This window comes from Meleagris gallopavo, chromosome 3 (assembly GCF_905368555.1).
Source record: "Meleagris gallopavo chromosome 3, MGAL_WU_HG_1.1, whole genome shotgun sequence".
Classification (NCBI taxonomy): Eukaryota; Metazoa; Chordata; class Aves; order Galliformes; family Phasianidae; genus Meleagris; species Meleagris gallopavo.
The window spans coordinates 13,418,127-13,442,991 of NC_139406.1; the positions used below are offsets into that span (position 1 = coordinate 13,418,127).

At 40.3% G+C, this 24,865-nt stretch overlaps 1 long non-coding RNA gene across 5 annotated transcripts in view; it reads right to left on the minus strand.

The window, feature by feature from the left end:
• LOC104910124 (uncharacterized) overlaps positions 1–24,865 on the minus strand; it is a 220,871-nt gene that overhangs the window by 35,306 nt on the left and 160,700 nt on the right. For all 5 annotated transcript variants that reach the window (XR_014882310.1, XR_014882314.1, XR_014882312.1 and 2 more), the window contains 2 exons: positions 21,327–21,558; positions 14,487–14,682 (listed from right to left, as the gene is read on the minus strand). This is a non-coding gene — a long non-coding RNA (uncharacterized LOC104910124). The remainder of the gene's footprint in view (positions 1–14,486; positions 14,683–21,326; positions 21,559–24,865) is intronic.

The window sequence follows — 24,865 nt, forward strand, 5'->3', positions numbered from 1 at the left end:
TCTAACGCTTTCATACAGGTGGAAATTAGGGCACAGAGTGCAACAGTTCATATCAACAGTGGCAAGCGCAGATTGGCTGGGAAGGCAGGAAAGGGCAGGAAGAAAACAAGAATATGTGGTCAGAGCCTCTCTCCCGATCAGATGGAGCCAGCCAGAGCAAAGCTCGCTCTGCGTCATGCAGCTGCCTGCCCAGTCCTTGTCACAAAGGGAAAAGAGAGTTTCCAAATACGACTACAAGGAGCTCCACAGCACAACAGTTGAGCAGCGAGTTTTCTGTCCTGAAAGATTACGCAAGACAGACTGCCTTAATAGAGACAACCTGGGTATTTATTATCTGAAAGGAGATTGGACATAAGCCTTCAGTATTGTTTCAGAGTGTTACAAGTGCACAGTAAAGGCAGTACTTAGCTATATTTATATTTAATAGGAAATAGGAACATAGCACTAAGATACTGACTAGGGTATTTGCCGTGGATATCTACACCAGGCAATAGCTCATGTCATGGACATGACAGACAGAAGTGAGATCCCTGGGTTTTTCAGCCTAGAGCAGAGGAGGCTGAGGAGGGGCCTCACGGCAGCTGCAGCTCCTCATAGGGAGCAGAGGTGAAGGCAGCAGGGCCTGAGGGAATGGCATGGAGCTGCATCAGGGGAGAGTCAGGTTGGGGGTTAGGAAAAGGTTCTGCACCAGAGGGCAGTGGGCTTGGAACAGACTGCCCAGGGCTGTGGGCATGGGCCCAAGTGCTGGAGTTCAGGGAGCATTTGGACGGTGCTCTGAGACACAGGGTTTGAATTTTGGGTAGTGCTGCACAGAGCCAGGAGTTGGAGTAATGATCCTTGTGAGTGCCTTCCAACTTCGGATATTCTACAGTTCTTTTCTACTAAGGTTCCCTTCTGAAATGAGAAAGTGCTAGAGACTACCATACAGGATGCATATTTCATGTGTAAAGTCCTGAATACATTTAAGATCTTGAATGCATCTTCCTTTTTAGCTGCAACTAGAGAAGCTTGCACTACAGTAATAGCCATAAAAGTTGACTTCCTTATTTAAACATTTTTTTCAAACTGGCACACTGATAAGTCTCTGCCTCATATACTTCAGATAGCAGAATGTTTTATATAGCTGTTCTTCCAGATTTTATGATTGCATTTCCAGACTATCCAAAATTACTTTTCCAATTCATGAGTTTCAAGGAAAGCTTAAATGTGAAGAAGGAGGAATTTAAAATAGTGCTTTTCATAAACACTGGAATATTTTAGTTATAAGAAAGACCAGCAGTGATTTCTTCTAAGTTGTGCTTCCAGATCTGGATGCATTGCCCTTCAATTGGTTTCTATACAATGTTTAATAAGATTTCAGATGATTGGAATCTGAATTGAGAGCATCTTCCAAGTATGACATGTAATAGACTTTATAATGCATGCTAGCCTATTTTCTAATTTTTATTTTCTATTTTTTCATCTGTCCTAGAAATGCTTTGGCCTCCACCATCGTTCCTGGAAATCATAATGGGCAAGATTCACTTGGCTCACTTCATAGCCACATATTGTACAACCAGACACCACACTTACAAGTTAGCCATGTATAACCAGAACTCATAATAGCCTCCAACTTTCAACACACTAATCTTGACACAGGAAGCTCAAGGAGCCGAACTTTACGTGCAGTCAAGCAAAGGGAACTGAACAGAAATACAAAGGAACAACTTTGGTACATTCCCGTTTATGCACACACCAGTTGCACAGATAAAAACCACATCGTTAATGATGGAGTCCTGATTTTGGGATCTTCTTTGACAGGGATAGAAGGTAGTATAGGTACATTGCTTTTGGGAAAAAAGAGAAGCAACACTCAAGTCTGATTCTGCTGAATGGAATGAAGAGTCCAAATTACTGGAATCTGCTATTCAGAAGTGACATCTTAGTATGATCTCCTGATAGCTGAATTCCAAAACAGACCTTATATTTTCACTTATTGTCACTCAGAGGGAATTCTGAGCATATGCATTCTCAGTGGAGCAGCTGGTCTTAATGTATACCTATGCCCTCTATTCCATGAGAACACATCTGAGGACTGTTTTAGTTTGAGCTAAGACAAAGAAATACTGCTTTTTTTCATAGAATCATAGAATCGTAGAATGGCTTGGGTTAGAAGGGTCCCCGAGGATCATCAAGCTGCAACTCCCCTGCTGCAGGCAGCACTGCCAACCTGCATATCTAATACTAGACCAGGCTGCCCAGGGCCCCAACTAATAATCTGGCCTTGGACAGCTCCAGGGATGGGGCCCTGGAGCCTAAAGTTCAGTCCATCAGAAATCCTTTTTGTTGACCTAACCATGCTTCCACTAAAGCTGATGGAAATCTTTTGTGGATTTTAGGAGTAATCAGAATGAAGCAAAACACAAGTTTAGTTTTTAAAAATCCCGTTCATTATGGCCATGTTTCACAAAAAGGATTTTGCTCTTTCAGCAGAGGCATCTGTTACAGAGCTTAGGGAATCCAACACTGGACAAGCTGAAACACATTTATTTTATGTTACATCTACTGCATAACATCTGGGCTTAATGTAAAAGCACATCATAGCAGTCTAAAACACTGCAATCACAAAATGGCCCCTAATCTAACCTAGCACCTTCGCCACATGTAATCGATTTGGCCTAAAAAACAACAAAACAAGCTATGCAGCTTAGGGAAATGAATGCAAGTGTCCTGTGTTGCATTTGTCGAGCTGAAACTTTTCATGGCTGTGAAAATTTACAATCAAAAGGCAATGCTATATGACCAGCCACAGTGTCTTCCTGCAAAACAGGAGCCTTAGCGGTTCACTCTGTGGTTCTTGTAAGAAACATAATCATTTGTGGTAGAAGAAGGTTTTCTAAGACAGGAGGTGAATATTCTCACTGTTAAAAAATATTTACATTTGCCTTGTGTTGGAGCTGCAAAACAAAGAAAATTTTGCATTAATGACTCCAAAGAGCCCTGATGTTTCCTCTTTTTCCTTTTCTTTTCTTTCTTTTTTTCAGTACATCACCTTTATGACACTCAGTATTGACCAGACTGAAAAATAAATCAACAGAAAAATGACACCTAATGTGCCAAGCAGCACTATAAGGTCTTTTTGAAGCACATACAAACTCTTTCCACCCACTCCTCTTAAATATTCACATTTAAAAGGAAAAAAAATAAAATAAAATAAGAAATACTTTTCCCGTTTCCATCTTGTTTAAAAATTGCTGTTTCCAAGATTTTTGGGAGAGAAATTGATTTCACTGCAAGTTTTTTCTGAGAGAAATAAAATGTTTGACTCATATTCCACAGATGGAAAATTGTGATCATTAATATTGTTCTTTAGAAAATTAGACTGCTTTTAATTGTTTGTATGCTTCTGCAGTCTTAACCTAATGATGTCTCTTTATTAGTGCTGACCAAATTAGTAAAAAAGTAAAAAATTTCTCTTGTACTTTGTTAAGCTGATGTCTTTTTTTTTTTTTTTTAATAAACATTGTAGTTAACAGAAAAAATACATTTTAGAAACAAATAGAAGTAATAAAAAGGAAAACTGAAATTTACACACTGGTTCAGGTCAAGCATGTTTGCTTTACTGGTAACTGGATTCCTCTGATCTCAAGTTGATTTCAAGACTGTATTTTGCAGAATTATAATCTTTGATGATAAGACCCAAATTTTCACTTACTTCTATTCCCTTATAAATTGCTAGAATTTGATTAAAGCATGTTTCAAGTCTCCCAGATTTTTTCCAAGTGGCTCTTTGTTTTCATTAAACATTCTTTATGGGAATGCCAAACTTGAAACAATACCCCAAATCAGCTGGAGCAGGCAGCTTTCCAGTATTTTCTTGGGCCCAGGTCTACAAAGTCCTGAGCACTGCAACTCGCTTTCTGAGGGCTTCCTTGACCAGATGGTGAGGTACCAAGGACTAAACTCAGCATCAAGTCTAAACATGCTATATCTGGTACCGCGGTGAAGCCAAAGGCAGTCTTTAAACCCCAAGAAGTGAAAATGTATTTCAGGAAGCTACAGGGCTATTTTGGGCAAAAGGATGAGGAAGTCCTGTAACACCAGCCTATTTTACAAAACCCTATTAGATTGTGCAACCTTTTTGGCTTCTAAAAACAAATGCACAAGAAAAGAATCTCAGTTACCTTCAGATGCACACAAGTAACGCATTGGTTCTAATAAGCACCAACTCTGAGCACGTGCTTTTGAGGGTAATATTTATGAACATATAACCAGGCTAACATGATAGCAGATGTGTGCTGGATGCAATTTAACCTTTCGTTACAAGATGAAGATGGGCATCTCAAAGCTTGGAAAAAGCAACTATTCTGCTAACAATCTCACAAGTGGCTTTCTGGATAATGCAAAGAAACCTGTAACACTCCTAATTTTCTGTTATGAGACATATGTTCATTGCAACCTATATATCAATTATGTGGCAGTTATGTTTTGCCAGAATTCCAAAAAAAGGAGATTGCTATTTCTAAATTAATGTTAAGAGAGTGAAATTGCTATAGGGTTTCTTGAAACTAATAAATTTCTGAATTGAGATCTTAATGACATTCTTGCAATGCCAGGAAAAAAGAAAAAAAAAAAAGGAAGAAAGGAAGAAAGAAAAGATAGCTAAACATGAAAACACTGACTTCTGTCATTTCAGCTCCGAACACTTTAGAATAGATTCTTTGTTATTACTTAAATATTGGGAACATATTAATAAAATATTTAATATTGAATAAACTATGGCAAGAACTTAATGTAAATCTGACACAAATTACACTACCTGACTGGAAATAGATGGAGATTAATTGTTGTTTTACATTAACTCTTGTTCATTTTTTCCTCCAGATTTCTACAAAGACCTGCTGATATGACACAGTGTAAAGAAATCAGATAATGAAGTAATACCAATTTTCCAGTAAAACTTTAATGTAGAAAAAACTTACCTGTGCTATATCCTGGGATTATATCAAGACTGCTAAATAAAACAGGGCCAGGGAATATTCCTGGCCTTGAGATCGAGCAGCCCAGTCTGGCTATAGGATCACTGCACTTGGCCTTGGTCTTTCCCACCACCCCATCTTCATCCTTTATGTTGCTCTATGGTGATCCTATGACACAGTTACAATTTTGGTAGGCCTTTATTATTATTATTATTATTATTTCCAGTTCAATATGCCTGAAATAACACATGGGTCCACTAGAATAGTATTTTCATTGCACGAGTTTGATGCCTGTGTTGCATGAGGATGCAGAGATGTTGGAAGGCACAAAGCCTACTGGACCTTGGAAATCTATGCAGGAAAGAAGGATTTCAGGTTGCTTCAGTCTCATCTATAACCCCTCGGGAGTGGTTTCTGTTGTCTGGCTTCAGTGTGTGAGGTGGAGGCACTATCTTAGAGAGCACCACTTGGCAGTGCCAGAACAAAACTAGAGAACATACTCAAAATTAAGCAGCACAGAGACTGGTTATCTAAAATACTTCTTATCATAGTTTCATTCAGCAGCAGATACACTTTGCCAGATCCTAAAGAACCACAAGTTGTGATAAAGGTCAAATAGTTTTTTATAGCATGCAAACATGTCTTTATGATTGTGTAACTATTATGGTCCATCGCCAGGGGGACACGACGAAGTATGTGTGAAGGAGGCCATGTGCTCAGGGGCAAGGAGAAGGAAAGGAGATGCCATGCATTACGCTCTTGGCTCTGCCTGTCCCGTGATTATCTGATCCAGTTTCTGCCACAGTTTCCCCATCTGTTAGAATGCTTTCTAAGGAGAAGAGATTGGGACTGTAAGTAGTCTCCTATGAAGCATTCATAGGAAAACTTGTTATTTGACTGCATTACTTAAACTGTTGTCACCTTGGTTAACGGTTTTGAAGGGTATTTAAACACGGCCTCAATCAAAAGCAGAAGATTCAGAATAAATTCCTTCAAAACTAGGACGTGCGCCCAACTAAACTCATTCCAAATTCAGATACGAGTTCTAAAATATGTCTTTTTTTCCCCACTTTAACTGAGGTTGCTATGAGTCATACTGCTGCAAACACAAGAATTTCACATAAAATTTCTGTATGCTGCGGTTAAATCCACAGTTATGCCTTAAAATTAAAGGTAATTCCTCACAATGAATAACACCTAGTAGAAATTAGAAAGGCAGATGCATATTAAAACCAGTTAGAGGTGAATTATACTTAATACCAACAAAGTATTGTGTTAGGAGTCCTTTATTCCATTGACTATGTAGCTTTGCAACTTTAAAAAGTGGTTAAAGGTACATCTGTACATCCTTTATAAGTATGAATTTTTTTCTTTTGGAAATACATTTTATTCCAGTTGCATACAAAAGTTTGGAGAATGTTTCTTTTGAGATGCATTGGAGAAAGCTGAGGTAGGGTTCAGCAGATTTATCACCCACAAATTCAAGTGGCATGAAAACTTTTTTTTTCCCCCCAAATGTAGACTGAGTAGCACCTACTCCCTGCCTTTGGCTGGGGTTGTTGTCTGGAGTAGTTTAATCTTCAAATTTTCTGCAACTCCAAATGCTGAGTTTACTGAGCTCCTCCCATAGAAGTAAGGCATGTATATATGCAGGCTCCATAAATAGTGCAAAAGACACCTTCTAGGGTCTTTCACTTCAAGACAGCCCACTAGGGGTACACAGACATACCTGTCCGCTTCTGATTGCTAAGCATGTCGAAGGAGGACCATGAACTTGCCCTTGGTTTGCCCCTTAGTGCTGCCTAGGGGCTCAGGAGATGAGCCTCCCATATTGCCTCCTTCCCAACTACCAAGTGGTGCAAGAACCCCTCCCCCTCCAGCACATTTACTCAGAGGAGTCAGGGGCTTTCTTCAAGGAGACAATTGCTGAAGCTCTTTTCCACCATTGAAGAGCATAACACAATGTCTGACTTGTCACATAGCTAAAACATTTATTTTGCTTGTAAGTGGTATGACCAGCTCTGAAAGTATTATAACTAAATGATCTCATTGTTCAGTGCTAAAATGATTTATCAGGGCTGCATTTTTAAAATACTGCTTCTGTATTTTATTTAAGGCAACAGGGAAAAATGTTATAGCATTTCAAATTTCTTGCCTTTCAGCTTTGGGAATCATTCCCATCCTCGTGTTATGAATGACCAAACACAAGAAGAGTAGATTGTAGTTATGTAAATAACTAACTCTCGTTGTTTTATACCTTCATCTGCACTGTCCCTTTTCATGTTGAAAATAAACCAGGTCTTAGAAAAAATATTTTGGAAAAATCAAGGGCTGTTCACATACAGAATTCTTGCAGGAGAGACGTGGTAGAACAAGTACTGAAAATACAATGGAAAAATTGTGGAAGTGTTGATTTAAGGCAGCAAGAAAAGAATTTAATCTCATAGCTGTGTGTCACATGACAGCTGTTCCAAAACTTGTCCGACTTTAACATCGTATTTTACTTTGAAGTAACATCCATATTTGACTAACTCCTATTTTTCACTTACATCTTCATTATTTTAGGGTCCACAGAACATCAGAAAATATTCCTTTATCAACAGGATGATAATTTATGGCTTTCTGTATGCCTTCTGTAGCATACTTTTTTAATTCTTAGACAAGAGATAACATTCAAAATATATATTGTACTGTTATTAAAACCTCCCACTTCACCAGACAAACAGACCTGTAAAAACTGACAGAGAACTCGTGTCTATGAGTACGAATTCTTATAATAGCATTTAAAACAACATTGGTTCCACTCATTTCTATAGAACTTTCTGCGTGTTTCTGCATAACTAAAATTCTGATCAATAGAACCAGACCTTTATTATGTGTTCTCACCAAGATTTTTTAGTAGCCAAGGCCATTATTTTTAGGCATTTTGTTAAATGATGCATGTCAGCATGCATGCTTCATGTATGAAGCACTGCAGACAGAAGAACATACTGCTGTTCAACTTTCTTTAATTTCAAAGTTTTACCGGGGTTCCTGCTTCGGCCTGTTACTAATTTTACAACAATGATAATAAAATCTTTTAAAACTCTCCAGATACATCTCACTCAGAGGAAACTTTTTTTTTTTTTTTAAACTGGTAAACATCTGAATGTAAGCTGTTTCTTTTTTTTCTTTCTTTCTTTTTTAAGAGAGCACTTCAAAAGAAAGAAAACATATGTTGTGGCTGGCCTTTGTTATCCAGTTAACGAAGAAACTAATTCATTGTTTGGACAGACCATTGAGTAAAAAGTAGCTGAATTTTTGGGGAGAGATCAAGTGTTTAATACAACATATGATCCCTATTGGCTATGATTTGTTGGAAACACAGAGAATCCAAAATAATTTCAAAGTAAGTAGACTAGAAAGCTTATGGAGATTGTCAAAAGGGATTTTTAAGAAGAGTGCATAGCTACTGTTGCTCCCAAACATGACATGAAAAAACTCAGCTACTTCATGCACACCAAATATTGAAAGCAAAAATGTTCTTTATGGATGAAAGTAGAAGAAATTCTGTAAAAGTAAGACCTAGAGACTATGCCACTGAGAAATCACGTACAGGTCACAGCTTTATTGTTAGTTTTCACAGAACTGTATTTTAATTAAGACAAAGTTCAACGGTGTACTCAGTTAGAAAAACAAAATTATTGTATTTAATATGTGCTCTGTGGATTTAATATAACAGAAGGGCAAAGACGGAGGGAGCATTGGTGCCAGGCTGGATGCACGTTACCTGGGGCTAAGGCTACAGGAGCTTAGTTTGACATGTGGGGACATGTTGAGCATCTCCACCAGTTTCACTTCAAAGAGCTCAGTGGGTCTGGCCAATGCTAAAGGTCATGCACCCTCAAATCTCCCTTCAGAAATCTCTACTTGCCCTTCTGGTTGCATATTCCTCCCAGGTTCTGTCCTTGGTTCACCTTCCTTGCTTGGAGAAGAGGTAGATGAGGTGGTGTCTCCCTTTCTCAGTTTTGGGTTATGTGGAGGTTCTGGCTACATCTCTGAACTGAAACTGTCATTTTTACCTTTCCTTGGGCCTCAACCATTCTATGCAGATGCTCAGCACCCTCCTGAGCCAGAAGCAGGGGTCCTCAGCCCCTTCCGTGAGTACCACCAGGATCGTGGAGATAAAGAGACCATGGAAAGTGAACCTGGCTTTGTAGACTAGCAAATAACGTAGCATCTCTGGAGCCAGAGGGTAAGAATCCAGAGGGATTCTTTCAAAGGAATAGAGGTAAGGCTCTTTTTAAGAAGTCCAAATCAAAAACCTTACAGAACAAAAATCAAATAGTCATTCTAAAGAATTCATTTTGTCCCAACACATTTAATAGGTCAGGCAAATCAAGCTCAAACCTAAAAAAAAAGACACAGCCTACATATGAAGCACTGAGAAAATTATCAGCACTAAGTGATTCCACAAAGCATAAGAACAGTAATTTCAAACAGACTAGATTAGCTGATCTACTACAGTTAGATTCACCACTAGTAGTCAATAATATGTCACAGCTCTTTCCACATGACAGCATTGTGTATTTGGTTAAAATTGTAATTGTTGTCAGAGGAAACCTAAAGAGAGGAGCAGTGAAACCGTAAAAATTGCAGAATGCTTTAAAGAGATGACAAACAAATCAGCATCATAAAAAATGATTGATTTAGACAAAAAGATTAACACACCTATCCATGAACCGCTATATCTCCAAAACAAATAAAGAAATTGAAGATTTAGTAAGACACATAACTGGAGAAAACTTCACTTGCTCACCAAGTTAATGCACACAAGCAAAAATAATTGATGTGAACAACATTGCATTCATCAATTAAATAAATGCAGTACAGACTCCATTGTCAAACTAGGATACGGTCTTTCATTGCTCATTTGGCTTTGCCATCTGTATCACAAAGAAGACAAAGTGTGAATGAACGCAACAGAAGTTATAATGTGATTTGATAAAGTTACATCAGAAGACTCAGATAAATAGTATACTAATGTTCATGTGCTGGACGACTTGGTTTACATGCAAGTACAAACAAAGATTTTGTCCAGGACTGCAAAGAAGAATCAAACATATGTTTGGAAAACAACTATCTCTAATAATCTCCAAATACCCCCCCAGAAAGAAGAATCTAACAATAACCTTGGCAGACCCTAACTCTGGCCTATGTAAGAAGTCAGAGTGGGTGAAATTCTTCTAGAAACATGGAAGGAATTTTAATGTCATGCAACGTAATAACAAGTGCATTTGCCACGAAAAATTATATTTGCTCATCACAACTCTATGTTAAGAACTAAACTACAGATTTTCAATTTGAATATTATTTCCATGTTAATACAAGGATGTGAAGGCTAGAAACACATCAGAGAAGAACAGATGCCTGTATGATTCTTGAAAATAGTTAGACATGTAATGGAACAAACCTCTGGCAGGCAAATGTCAGGACAGATTTGATAGCTTCACAGCTAGAAGTTATCCAAAAAAGCATGAGGAAACTACTAGGATATGTGCTAAGAATGAAGATAGAGCATCTGATGTTAGAAGGTTATTTAGAGGAGAGGGACAAAAGCACTGCTTAACACAGGGAAAATGCCATTCACCAAGAACTGTAGCTCCCAACTTTCTCCAGCCCTTTACCTGCAGCTCTTGCCATGGCTGTTTCTATGCCCATATCTTGCATGGTCAAACTTTGCAATGGGCAGTGTGAAAGCGAACCTCCATCTCTTCCTCAGGGGGAATGGGAAAGCATATGGATGACAAATAAGCAAAACAACTGTATGGCTCATTAGCAATATCCCGTCAGAGTGCGCCAGTGCACTTGCATTCAAATCGCCATTGGCTAAGGAGAGGGTATGACAAAACTAAGACAATTATGGTAATCTGACCATTCTTGGAATCAAAGAATCACACAATCACAGAATGGTTGGAAGGGGCCTCAAGGATCATGAATCTCTAACCCCTCCACCACAGACAGGTCCACCAACTGCCACATTTAATACCAGACCAGGCTGCCCAGGGTCCCATCCAGCCTGGCCTTGAACACCTGCAGGGTTGAATCATCTACAACTTATTCCCGCAACACTTCCATTTTGAAGCAGGAGGAAAAGTGTTGTTCATTTGCAATTCCCTTTGAAAGAGTACAGTGCTGCGGCTCTACTTCCGTGTAACATAATGGAACAAGCAATCTCCTGCTGCCCCATGGATAACATTCCCAGGCTGTGCTTCTTCGTGAGCTGACCACTGCTGCTCAGAAGGATCCTACTCTTGTGACTTTTGACCTCAGCTTTATTCCAACCATCTATCATAATACACTGATGCAGTTACATAAAACATATCCTGGAGTACCCCAAGGCAACAAGCATGACAAATATGCACTCTTCTACCCATTTAGAAGAGTGTAATTGCATCAGATGAAGTAATTAGATGTTCTAGATAATCCCTAAAATTATGCCTAGAGATTGGATTTTTTTTGTTGTTTGAGTGATTACTCCCTTATTAACATGGAAATTCAGTACAACTGAATGCAAATAAGTTTGTAAAACATACTAACAAATTAGCTCATCACTAGGAGACAAGTTTGCCAACGTGACTGCAAAAGAACAATCTGCCTAATTTGCCTTTGAAGGATATGCATCCTCATTATGGCCTGAGAACTAAGACAACCAATAAAAAAATGAAGGTTCTGATGTTTCGATTTGAAGCGATATCCTCTTTTCCTCCCACAAAATAACAGAGAAAAAGCTTTTTTCTATAGGCACTGCATAATTCCTGCCCATGTTCTTTACACACTGTGCTGAGATTATCACTTCCACACTTCTGTGTTAAAGAACCAAGTAAATCCCTCCATTATCTTATTTTTACTGGGACTGACCTCCAAACAGAACAGGAAATCTCTTTGTAAGCAAATTCCCATAACCAGTCCCCTTGCTGTTTAGTCTGCATTGGATTAAGCACTGACTTTCTTGCTTCTTTGATTGGCAACTATAGTACTATAAAAACAAATGTACAGAGCAAGTCTCACCAAAAAAGCCTCCCAATCTGCAGACCCTTTCAGCTTTATTTGGACTGAAACTTGATGATAGCTCTACTAGACAGGAAATACCCCTCCTTTCTAATATGGCACTACCAGGAAGACGCATTTTCTCACAGATCAAGCAGCTGAGTGGGGAGGGGGTGGGAGAGCAGCAACACCAGAGCCCTTCTACAACACGTCTCAAAATCAAATGGTTGTAAGACGTGGAAACTGACAACACTGCTTATTTAACCTAAAGGTAATTCTTTGATTGATAAAAACCATGGTTTACAATATGCTTGAAGTTAGGTGAGATATGGGAAAAGCAAAGCACCTCAGACTCTTAAAGCCCATTCTCCTGTGGAATATGAAAGAAGCACACTTAAGCAGCAAAGCACTTCTCTGGTTTTCTCACTGGGTATAGTATGCTGCTCGTTAATGACCCTTCACCATGCTACAAGGAAGCCCCCCCAGGGATGAGGGCTCTGCCTTCACAGGTGCTTTTTAAGTGATAGGCACACAGTGGGCACTGACATAAAATCTTAAGGACATGAAACAGAAAAGAGGATAAATGCATTATCCTGCTAATTTTGTAGCACATCTATTAAGATATGATATTTATTTATATGTAGCTGAGGTCCAGATATATCGTGTTATTTACTCAGCAAACAGGTGGCTATGGAAAACCTATGCAAAATAACTCTTCTGTGAGCTATGCTGTATGAATCTACATGCTAACCTGTGCCAGCAAAGTCATTGCCCTTAGAGTGACCACCATAGCTCTGAATACTTAACTGAGTATGTGGGCTGTATTTTAAGCAAGGATTAATGACTCTCCATCAAGAAGAAAATCTCATTATTGAAAGGGTGATTTATACAAAGAAACTTCCACAATGCATCAATGACAATCCCTCCCAAACAAGACCTTCTCAACTTTAGTATCTGCATGCACTTTATGATAACAGTATTCTGAAACAGCAAAATGTGCCTTTTAATTCCATTGTAAAATTTGTTCTGGCAGAAGCTTGGCATTGAGGAGCTCTGTCTGGCAGCAGTTAAATACATACTACTCATCTGAAAAAAATCTTTATCTGTTTGTGTGTCTGCTCCCTAAAGAGGTGGGGAGATAACAGCCAAGGGTGAACATGAGGCAGAGGTCACTCAAAGTGTGGCCATGACAGGCCCAGATGGGTGATGGTAATGGAGTCCATGGACTGCCCCAGGCATGCTAAGCAAAGTGCTAAGGACAGGGTCCACCCAGGGAGCCCAGTGTCAGAGGGCAGCAAGGGGACAGGATTAGAAACATGTCTACAACACATTCATGAGGGGTTCACCTGGCACACAAATGATGTGCAGCGCAGGCCCAGTGTTCATCCAAGGGCTGAGCTGGGGATCCCCAGCAGGACTATCATCCTCTTTCATTATCTATTTGCTTTGTGAGGTCTGAAGACAAAAGGAAATGAACTTCCTTCATACATTAAGTCTGGCCCTTAGAAAAAAAAAAATACCACAACACATTCTTAATTACCACATGCTTGTTCTAATTTGTAATCTTGGCAGAGGGGGGCACAACTGAAGAGTCAGAAGAATGAAGTATTTCTTTTTGAGGCTAAATAGAAATTCATGCACCCAAACTGGCATTACACAAAGAAGTCACTAGCAGATATGAGGTGCTTGTCATCTAATTCATACCTCACTAGCTGTGCCAACTGATTACTCCAGTTGTTTGCCCAAATATCAGCTCTGCTACATACATGATACTGGAATGATTCTATATCTGTTGGAAAGATATGGATTCAACTCTTACTGCTGCCAGTGTAACCAAGGATTACCATAGTCAAGGATACATCCAAGAACTGAAGAGTCTATGCAGACAGGAACATATGAACACATTTCAGCCACAAGAAAAAAAAAAAAAAAAAAAAGTCTGCTGTTTTTCCACTGAGATAAAAGATGGATCAGTAACAGAATTGAAACTCTTTACCTGTCAACGGGCCTCCAGTTTCTTACAGGAAAGCAGATCTCAGCTCCACATCTCCATCAGCAAGGCATTTGAACTCAATCTGAGAACACTAACTGCTGGTCCCCAGCTATACCTGACCAGGCTAGACAAGTTCCAGGCTGAGGTGTCCTATCAAAAAGTCCAACAGAAAGGACAGAAATATTCCAAGAGGTGTTCAGACTACCCTAGCTAGAGAAACTGGAAGTAGCCACTTGCTGCAAAGCAATAGGATGTTAAACCCAGGGAGCTGCTAGAAATAGGGCCATGGATTCTTCTTTCTCCCTTCTAGGCATACTGATACCCTAACCTTTTAGCTCATTTTCATTCTTCTGGGTCTCTTGCTTATTACATTTGGCATTCACCACATTATCTCCTGGGCTTCACAAAACAAAGAAAAAGCAAGGGGAGAATGTCTCCATCACATTTAAGTGCTTCGTGTTACTTGAAGCGTAATTACAGCACCCACCCACTTTCATTCTACTCACCTGAAGACAGTTGAAAAGATAGCAGAGGCGTTATTGTGTGTTTTTTCCCTCTTCCCATTGCTGGCAATGAACAGCTGTCTCCTGTTGGCCTGTGTTTTCTTTTGGTGTGGAGACACATTAGCCCCTTCTCATGAACATCAGCTCCTGCACACAGTAACCAAAGGCTGATTTTACTAGGTCAGAAATTGAACTGTTTCTGCAAAATAAAAATTAAAAAAAATAGAGAAAGAGGAAAAATGGATTGATGCAGCAAAAATAAGATCACTTAAGGGTTTTCTCACTTGCAACAGAAAGACTTCTGGTGGTGCATTAGAGCACAATTCTCTGCCCAGCCCATAAGAGGTTGTGCCCCAGGAGAAAGGGGCTGATGTCTAAAAGTAGCCCTCATTCAAGCTGGCAGGAGACCACAGCTGCTCATGCTGCCTCCTCTGAGCCAGCTGTAGGGATTGCTGGATCCTTTCACAGGATGACACAACTCCCTAAATCTACATAAGGTTATGCCTGCCAAGGGTGACAAAAAAAAAGCCTTTGGCATTTGTAGTAAGTTGAACTGATATGGCAGAGGCAGTGCGTGCCAGAACTGCCTGAAGAGAGGAAAGGACTTCATGACTGAGGGGTGTGGGGTGAGTGAACCAGGCCTCCCCTTTTGGCAGCTCGGAGTGATCATGTTGGATGAGTTGCCCATGGAAGGCCCAAGCCTCCTGCCAAACACTCTGATTGCCAGGCTTGAGGCGAGGGGAGGCCCCCAAGCTCTCTGTGCTGGCGTTGCCACCTTGTTCAGTGCCCCAGGCAGAGCCACTCAGGCAGCAGGCCATGAGCAGAGCTCCAGGGCTGCCCCTCTTCCAGGAGAGAGATGCAGTTCTACACCACACAGCAAAGCATCAGCCTTTGCAGGGCCAAGGAGTCCTTATGCTGCACTAGGCTAGCTAACCATCCTTGCTTTCTGCTTGGCCCACAGCAGTACAGCTATCTATCCTCCTCTCTGTCAGAGGGAGGATGTGAAGCTGGGTCTCCTGCCACCATGGAAGGGTCGACTGAGGCTAAGCCACTACTTCCTCCAGCTTTGCTATTTATTTTTATGGCCAAGGGACAATCAGGGCTTCTCAAAGGCGGTTTGTCAGAGCTCCCAGTCACGGATGCCATCAAGGGTTAAATATGAGATGGGTTTCAACTTACTTAGCACAGGAATGGAAGAAAAAAAACCTCACAAAAATAACGCAAAAAAGAAAGAAAAAACAGAGGCAGTTCCAGGCATGCCCAGGAGCAGACCTCTGGGCACCTCAGGAATTTTCCTGGCAAGAACATAGGCACTTGCAGACTTCAGACGCCTCCAGGGTTAGGCAGTAGCTGAACAGGGGTTTTGAGGATATAAATTTTGGCTGCAGATACCTACAGAGGCAGTTAGGCAGAGCTTACATGCCTAAACCTTTTTTGTGGCTCAAGCCCTAAACTAATATTATGGAAAATACCAGCAATTATTAGGGACTCCTTATCAGATTGGATACATATTCCTTTTGCATAACTTTACCATGGCCTCATTCATGTGGTGCTTAAGGAGGATGAATACCTGTTCTGCATGAGTAATTATGCCAAAGTCTGGTGTGAGAGAGGTAGTTTATGACTGCTGAACAAGGCCGGTTATGTTTACCTATAGAGCTTCATCACTTAAACTAAAAATTGGTCTTACTGCAAAGTCTCCCTTGTCGCTTCATTTGCCTGATTGCAAACAGATCCCAGAATGTGTAGTTGCACTAAGATGATTGATGTCAAGATGCTGCACTGAAAGGGAAATATTCTTTTAAGTGTTATCACGTCCATGAGCATAAGCAAAGCCATGTCACGTGACAAAATGTAAATAGAGCATTTCTTAGAAAAGTCGTTTATTTGCCTTCGTGATTTATTATTCAGTGACATGCAGACTATTTTTTCTTTGTTATTGGCACTCATGTTCATAATAACAAGGTACTTGACTTGAAGGTATTTGGCCAACCTTTCCAAAGTGCTATGTAAGCAGTAATCAGAGAGAGCTAAGTTCGTGAGTCAACAAATTGCTCTCCCATGCTGATCAAACAGCGTTGGCATCTCTGTAAAAAAAAAATTCAAAAACAGATTTTGGACTAGTCTACTGAGTTCTCTCTCTGAAATTATTTATTGTATTTGCATTTGGCAGAGTCCAAGCTTAAAATAACTAAAGGTGCCAGTTGTTTTATTAAGAATATTTTACATGTGATTTTCATTTACATTTAGAAGGATAAATGAGATATCCGGTTAGTCTCAGGGTTTTTGTTGCCTTAAATTCTATTTCATTTACTCCACCCAGGGACAGATGCTTCTCTCACTTTACACCATGCCTCCTCATTTTACACCATGTCTGTCATAGAAAGCAGCCTAATGCTTGGGTCAGTGCTAGTCAGATCAGCAGAGCTGAGGTTCATTGTGGAAAGCTTTCATTCCATCCCACACAGGGTTACTATTATTAAAGCAAGTAACAATCAGATAAAGTGCACAAGCTTATATAAGAGAAGGAACACAAATAAAGTGGAATTTGTACTCATTTTCTATCATCCATGTCCATCGTATGTGCTCACAAATCCAGGCACTGAATCTGAAACATATATTCCCATGCTTAGTCTCGCTACTTCACTGTGTAAACGAATGCCTTAAAAATGAAATATAGGTATTTGTGTAACTCATTGCTACTGAGTGCAAAGTGTATACAGCTACATGAATTATTGCATTTATTTTCAGTATGACTGCCAACTGGGAAACATTTTGGAGGCTTGGATTAAACTGAAATAATTTCCCCCCACCCCAATTCTTACATGCAATGAAAAATGAGAAAATGTCATTTTGCTTTGAAGACCTCCTTCTGACCCCCAAAATGAAACACTTCATCTTTGGACAAGTGTAGTGAAACCAAAGGAAATTAAAAGGCTAGATTTCACAAAGCGAGATGTGATATTCTGTCCCCTATTTGCTCAGTAGCCTGGATACAAAAGATAAATCCTTTGGCTTCCTGGGGTACCTGAAGTCACTCTCTCTCCTCTCTGGGGATGCCACCCGCCATCTCTTAGGTTAAGGGGAACAACCAGCCTGCTACCTGTCAGCTGTCCAACTCTCCTCCATGGAAGTGATGCATAGGGAAAAAAGGCAGGGTAAGTTGCCAGAGCCTGAACTGCTGCTTCCAAAGGAGCAGATTACCCTGCTATAGACAAGATGCTCCCTGTAGTGGATATGGTAAATCACAGCCTAAAACAGTGATTATGCACTTGGTAGGAAGGCAGGGCCAACCCAGGGGAGCTCAGGTACATGCAGTGTATCTGAGTGACTGGAAGGGGTGGAGCCAGAATGCAGCCCTTCCAGCCCTCATTTAAGGGTTGGCAGTGGAGGAAAGGGCATCTTGCTGGAGATCCCTGCCTACCTGAGGCTTTCCAAAAGTAAGAGCATTCTTCCTTCATTTTTGCATCTGCTGCATTTGAGCTTGTTCTCATTTGCTGTAGCCAAAGACTTTCCACCCTGCTATTTAATGTACTTTCCATCCCATTATGGCATTAGACTCCCTCAAGATACAGGACTGGGGGGATGAAAGCAGTTCCAAGCTGCCCTCCATGTGGGGCTGTTTCATTTTGTCTGTGTAATTAAATTTTCTTTGAGCCCAGGGTTTGCTTTTTTTCAGGGAGGGAGTCCTTCCCATCAGGCTACACACTTAAGCAGCTTTTTAACCAAATGGTTACTTTAGCATTTGGTTTCTACCAAAGTGCTGTTAAAATAGTTTCGCTTATTGCAGGACCACAAACATCTGTTAATTATGGGTCCAGATTTTATTTCTTTATATATTTTAATAGGTAGGTCTTATTGACCTTCACTTAAGCACTTTTGAAAATTTTACCCTGAATAAAGACTGCTATGTTGAAAAGTGCAAGCAATTGCCATCATGGGAGTCTTGGACTCAAAGACAATTTGCAGACCTCATTAAGCCAATGAGTTTGCCAACTACACTCTTCTCATTTCAGTGAAAGTAACAGTTAAGCTCCATATAGCAAAACAGATGCAAACAGCTGAGGCTGTCTGACATGCTTAGAGAGAACTGAGCTCACCCAAGTGGACTCCTCTGCTTTGGTATCAGAAAACTGTGGCTCACATTGGTAACAGAGCTCTGAGAGGAATCCTAGAAAGAAGCAGAGCAACAGGGCGGCACCAACATGGATCTGATCAGTGAAGCAGAGTCAGGATTTCTGAACCAGAAAAAGTCTCCTGATTGTCCTTTGTTTCAGGAAAGATGACTTCTCTGTTGAGAAGCATAATTACAGTGAGAAATCTCGATTGATGCAAAACAAGGCTGGCAAGACCTTCAGAGCCCAGATGAATAGAGCTATCTAAATAGGCGAGCATGCCAGAAAGTCTCCATTATGCCATTGAAAACTCTTGTCTTGTGTGCAGGGCTAAAACAGACTTTGGAGAAAGCCTTGAGTAAGACAACAGTGTTGCTATGGACATAATGCTTTTCAGTTGTTTGCATGACGGATTGCAAGCCTTATGAGAAGCAGCTGAGGGAACTGGGATATTATTTAGTCTGGAGAAGAGGAAGCTCAGGGGAGACCTTACTGCTCTATCTAACTACATGAAGGGAGGTTGTAGTGAGTTGAGGGTTGGCCTCTTCTCTCATGTAACTGGCAGTAGGACTAGAGGAAATGGCCCCAAGTTGTTCCAGGGGAGATTCAGGTTGGACATTATGGACAAAATTCTCCAAAAGAGTGGCCAGGCACTGGAATGGGCTGCCCAGGGAGGTGGTGGATTCACCAACCCTACAGGTATTCAAGAAACATGTAGGTATTGTACAGACGGACATGGTTTAGTAGGAAATATTGGCGATGGGTGGATGGTTGGACTGGATGATCTTAGAGGTCTTTTCCAACCTTGGTGATTCTATGATATACTGCAGGCACCCAGCTCCACCAGATTGAGAGGAGCAAATCCACCTGGTATTATAACTGTGATATTCCAAGGACAAGACTGTTTTAAAATTTTCTGGTTTAAAAAAGAAAAATAATAATCTTATTAGTGGGATTGGTATTTCATCAGGGAACTCAAAAAAAGTAGACGGCAACACACATTCACAAAAGTATCAAGATTACTAAGTTCAGTGCTATTTAGGTGCTTTATACCTGTGAGGGAAAGGAACATCTATGAAAATTTCTGACTGGTGTGCTGATTCCCAGGCCAGTGCTGCCCATAAAGTCTGTCCTTCTTGGCTGAATCATCCTTAGCACAGAATACTTTCAAAAACAAGAGTATTTTTCAAAAGGCCAATGTATTTGCAGTGGAGTAACTAAGATGTCCCCTCAGTGCTAACAGTCCTTCAGGATGTGTTTGGCTTAAAATACCCTATGAAATTTAGAATTCTCAATATACTTTTATTCAGCCGTAAACCATTGCAAGAACCAATTTGGTATAACAACCAGAAGCTGCCCAAATACAATTCCCAAGATTGAGACATAGATGAATACGTCACAGTGGTGTAGCCATTAGCAAATTCTATGAGAAAAAAAAAATAAAATGTATCTGGAACACAAATGCATGATAAAATCCTCAAGTGAACATATTTGAGACCTGGTTTTCACATTTGATTTACAGTTTCCAAGTATTTATCACTCCAGGTGGGATTTTACATATTGACCATGGGTAGAACACACCCCATTTTATGATTCCCTTATCTTACCTAAATAGGAGACAGATAGTGACTTCTATACCTGCACATACCTTGACAATAGGAAGGAGTGATGTATTGAAATTTTCCTTATCACCTTCAGTTCTCACACAGGTGTTCCTGGCGATAAAACTACTGAATGTTATAAACAGTGATTTCAATTAAAAGTAACAATTGATCTGTAAGAAATCATTTTCTGAGTGGGAAGCTGAAGATACAAGAGCGTCTGAATTTTGTCAGTATGACCACAAAGCATAGAATCACTGCAATAAGGGAAGTCTGTCTTAGATTTTGTAGTTTTTTTTCCTTTGAAAAATCATCAACAACCTCAGACCTATCCATTTTTATTTTATGTCTGCCTTACGCTTTCTGTATTTGTTTTATGTCTCAGTCCCTTTAGGCCTTTCCATAATCACCTTTCTTTCACATCTAGGTGTCTCTCTACCTAATTTTTGAAACTTGGAGTGAGACACTTATTCACTAAGTTTGTTTTAATCGGTGAGAGGATAGTGAAAGGAAGAGATTCTTTATCTTTCTTTTACCAAAGCTGCTGTTTATATCTAACAGCTTAAAAAACTTGGATGTTTTCATAAGGTCAAGACTTGTCTGAATAATTCTCTTTTAGCATCTACAAGAGAAACCATGTTAAAGGCAGAGGTTTCCAAGCCTGCAGTGTGGGATTTATTAACAGAAGGATTCAATGTACCTCAAATTCCCATTACTTCCTATTGCTCCACATGATATGCACAGTACCAGTACATAGGTGCAATGTGCCACTACGTAACAGGAACACCTTTACAATATCTGCTTAGCAAGAATTGCTTTCTCAAACCCTCTCACAGAGGGTTCTTCATCTGAAATGGATAAGATTAGGATTTTAGATTAATAGCACCACTGGCAGAATAGTTATTCCAAGGGCAACTTGTACAGAGTATCAAATATCTTTTGAATGTTCCCAAACCTTCTTGATAAGCATCAGATGTGCTTAACACTTCTCAAGAATCCTCTTCAAAGAATCAGGAGTCCATCGATATGACCTAACGTGCATTAACCAAAATGGAATAGAGCTCTTGAATTGTTTTTATGTTATTTTTATCTGCAGTGCCACAAGCTGTTACATAAGTAGTCTTTACCCTTGCTGCAGTTCTTGTGAGTTTTGGCTGTGGGTTACTCCTCACACTCCACCCCACCAGTACGTTCTCATGCAGTTAGCTCTTTCTTGCTTTGCTCAGTCAGAGTCCAGTAGGATGCCACCATCTGTCAGAGCCTACAAGGAGGCATGGTGTTTAAGAGTGGATTCTCATGAGAAAGACAGCAATGTGAACAGGAAGTAGCCCACTAGGAATCCTTTCTTGGGACAGGCTCCTGTGGAAAAGAACAAACCCTTATTGTCGCTATTGCAGTTTTAACTTTATATTCTTGTGCTCATCCTTTGATTCATCCTCTCTCCCCCCACTCTATTCCCATCCTTTGGGTGGGAAACAGGATATTTTGTGAAATTCTTTCCTTCCTGTGTGGGTCTACATGACATCTTTAATTAGCAACTCTCTGCAATGGAAGTGAAAAAATAAAAACATAACTATCCTGACGAGGGGCTTATAATAAAGTTGCTTCTTGAGCAGGTATTTAAGGCAGCATTTTCTGTCTCTTACTAAGACCGCTGATATTATTGTTTAAAAATATCACCATAAGAATTAAAACACACTCCCCTGCAGAACTCGTGGCCAGGGAGAGCTTTACAGAGAGCATCCCTCTAAGTGCCTCACTAAAGAAGAAAGGAGCGATGTGAGAGAGACCTCTGTCTGCTTCCCCAGATGGAGCTCCAGTCAGTTGGCAAAACCTACAGCTGGAGGTCACTTTTTTCATTAATTTACCTGGGAGCTGATCAGAGTGGGGTGGCCTTCTTGGAGATCCCCTGTGGCTGAGGCCTTTTCTGAGGGTAGGATTTCATGTTATGGAAGCACAGACAGCAGTGCTGGCTTGAAATGAGGTCAGAACAGTGAAAAGCCTGGCAAGCCTGGAGCACCTGGCCCTCATACTTCACTGCTTTGCTCTGTATGATGGCAGGAATAAAGTTCTGTAAGACTCATCTGGAAAGGCTGTCCTTAAACACCAGCAGTCCAGTCCAAATGATTGCTCCTAGCTCCTGGATCTCTTCTAGCCCTCTCCTCTCCTTCAGACCCACTGAGCAGAAATTTCCTTTTCTAAATATCTCCAGGCTGCTGGTGGGGCTGCACAGCCCCAAGAGATATTGATATGGTTTCTGATACACACACACACATATGGTTTTATTCTCTGATGTTTTACTTGGCATCTGGGAAAACTTATTTACACCACTACAGAGCAGCCTGCACTTGAAACAAGCAATAACTGCACAAGAAGGAAGAGCAGGGAAGAACCACACTCTGCATACCAGTGTGGCATTCCTTCTGCACCAAAAATGCAAGTGTGAACTAAGAACACTGTGGAATGAATTATAGTGTTGCGCTATCAGCACGGTGTTTGACATACCCCAAATGTGCTTGAAGGTTGGTGTGCAAAGCACTGGAGTATCTTACCACACAGCAGGTCACATCGGAGAAGTGTCTCATGCAAAACAGATAAGAAATTTTCATGCCAAGTTTGTGCAAGAAATCTCTGAGCTGCTCTCCCACGCTGTCCCACTGATACGTTTGTCCACAACCATGTCATAATATAAAGTAACTGGAGGCACTTCCTCCTGGTTTTCATACAGATCTAATCGTGAAATGAATGTGTGGTCATATTTGTACTGGAACTGCACGTACAAAGTTTGCATGCCCCAATCAATTAGCTCGCAGCAGAAAATAGAAACTGCTATTGCCAAGGGCTGAACTCTGAGCAAAGATTACCAGTGTGTGAATATTATTAATGGCATTAAGTTCTTTATCACATCTTGTAAAGCCTTATCAATCAAACTACAGGTGTTAAGCAGGTAAAGGCTGTAGCTTAAGGGAATAGATAAGAATTTTTCTCTTTGGATCTTAAGCACTGTTCCACAGTAGCACTTTCCTTAGAGAATGTGTCAGGATATCAAAAGAAAAAAAGGAAGAATTTTTTCAGGCTTGAGGCAGGAAGAGGTGGAAATTTTGTAGATAGTTTTAGGGGAAGCGTAATAAGCCTCTCAGAATGACTTTCAATGCCGATCTCTTTCCAGTCACAACCAGCTGTTGCTTCTATTTACAAAATAATTTGCCTTTTTCTTTAAACAACCATTTTCTAGTGTTGTTAACAACTGTGCCTTGTGAATTTGTGAAATACATGTGGAAAGATGGGCGAGGACATGTGAACCATAGGAGCTTGTAACACAATGGGCACCCAAAATAAACATGCAGCAACATTATACACAGACTTGTTTGCTAAGCTGGGACCTATTGCACATTGCTTGGCTTGCACCAGTCCTATACCACAGCATTATAAATATTTAATAAACAGAATGTAAAGAAATCAATTTCAAGCTATAACTGAACCCACCCTATAAAGTTCCACTATTACTGCTGTGTTGTATATTACACACTATTGATTCCTCTGGCCTCTTTTACAAATGAGGTGACTTGGTGGGTTGGGGCCTCAACCTTTTATCTGCATTCAGATCCCTCCTGAGTTTGGGAGTGAAAATGAATCTGATACCTTACCCTAAGCCCCCATTTGGGTACAGGGCTCAGAGTTCTGGCAATAGCAGGCTCTGCTCAAGGCTGATACACTTCTACAGAGTGGCATGAGAAAACTTTCTGATCTGCGCCCACTTTCTCTGCTAAAATATCTCTTTCTCTCTGCAAGACCAGAAGCTGTGCACATAACAAGATGAGAGACCTATGGCCACTGCAATCTGAACAACAGGTTTGTGTTTTTGAGCTGAAAATCTGTAATTTGGAGCAAAATCTTTTGTTGTTGTTAACTTCATTTTTTTCTTAAGTAGCTTTCTTCATACTTTCTTCTTCACCGAGAAGGAGAAGAAATAACCAAAAGGAAAGACTTGCATAAGAGGTACAGGTCTTAAGCAACCTAAAAAGAGGTGGAAAAGTAGAAGTTGTTTTCAAGTCTGTAGTCAGTCAAAGGTTTCAACTCGATTTGAAGATGGATAAAAGCTGTGCTTGCTGTTTTACAGCTGGGAAGAAAAGCAGAGCTGTACCAAAGCATGCTGTTTGAGGCAGGCATCAGAAAGCAGAGACCAGAAATTTGGCACTGCTTCTCCAGTTCTGAATTCCTGCTACTGAACCTGAATGTGAAACCATGGGAAGTGCAAGCAAAAAACAGTCATAACCAAGCAAAAAATGTGCTCTGCTAGAAAAAAATCTCTGCAAAATTTTCTACATATAAACTGGTATCAGAACTACCTGCCTCCTAAAGCAAACTACTGCAGATGAACTTCCTCTTACACAAGTGCATCTTTAAATGAGTTGATTTGTCAGCATTTCAGCTGGCACCTGACTATACCGTTGGTTCAGTTAAAACATTTTTAATTACTATATTTTATTACAGTGAACCTCTCCTGTAGTCTCTCAGCTGTCACGAAGAGTGTTACACTGTCTTTTTTTAATCAAATGGCATACATTTATTTGCAAAGGTAATACTCCTGCAAAAGGTGAGAATTGCTTTGTGCCCACACTGACGGTGGGTTGAAACTCACTTCCTGACTCTGAGCCCTTTGGAT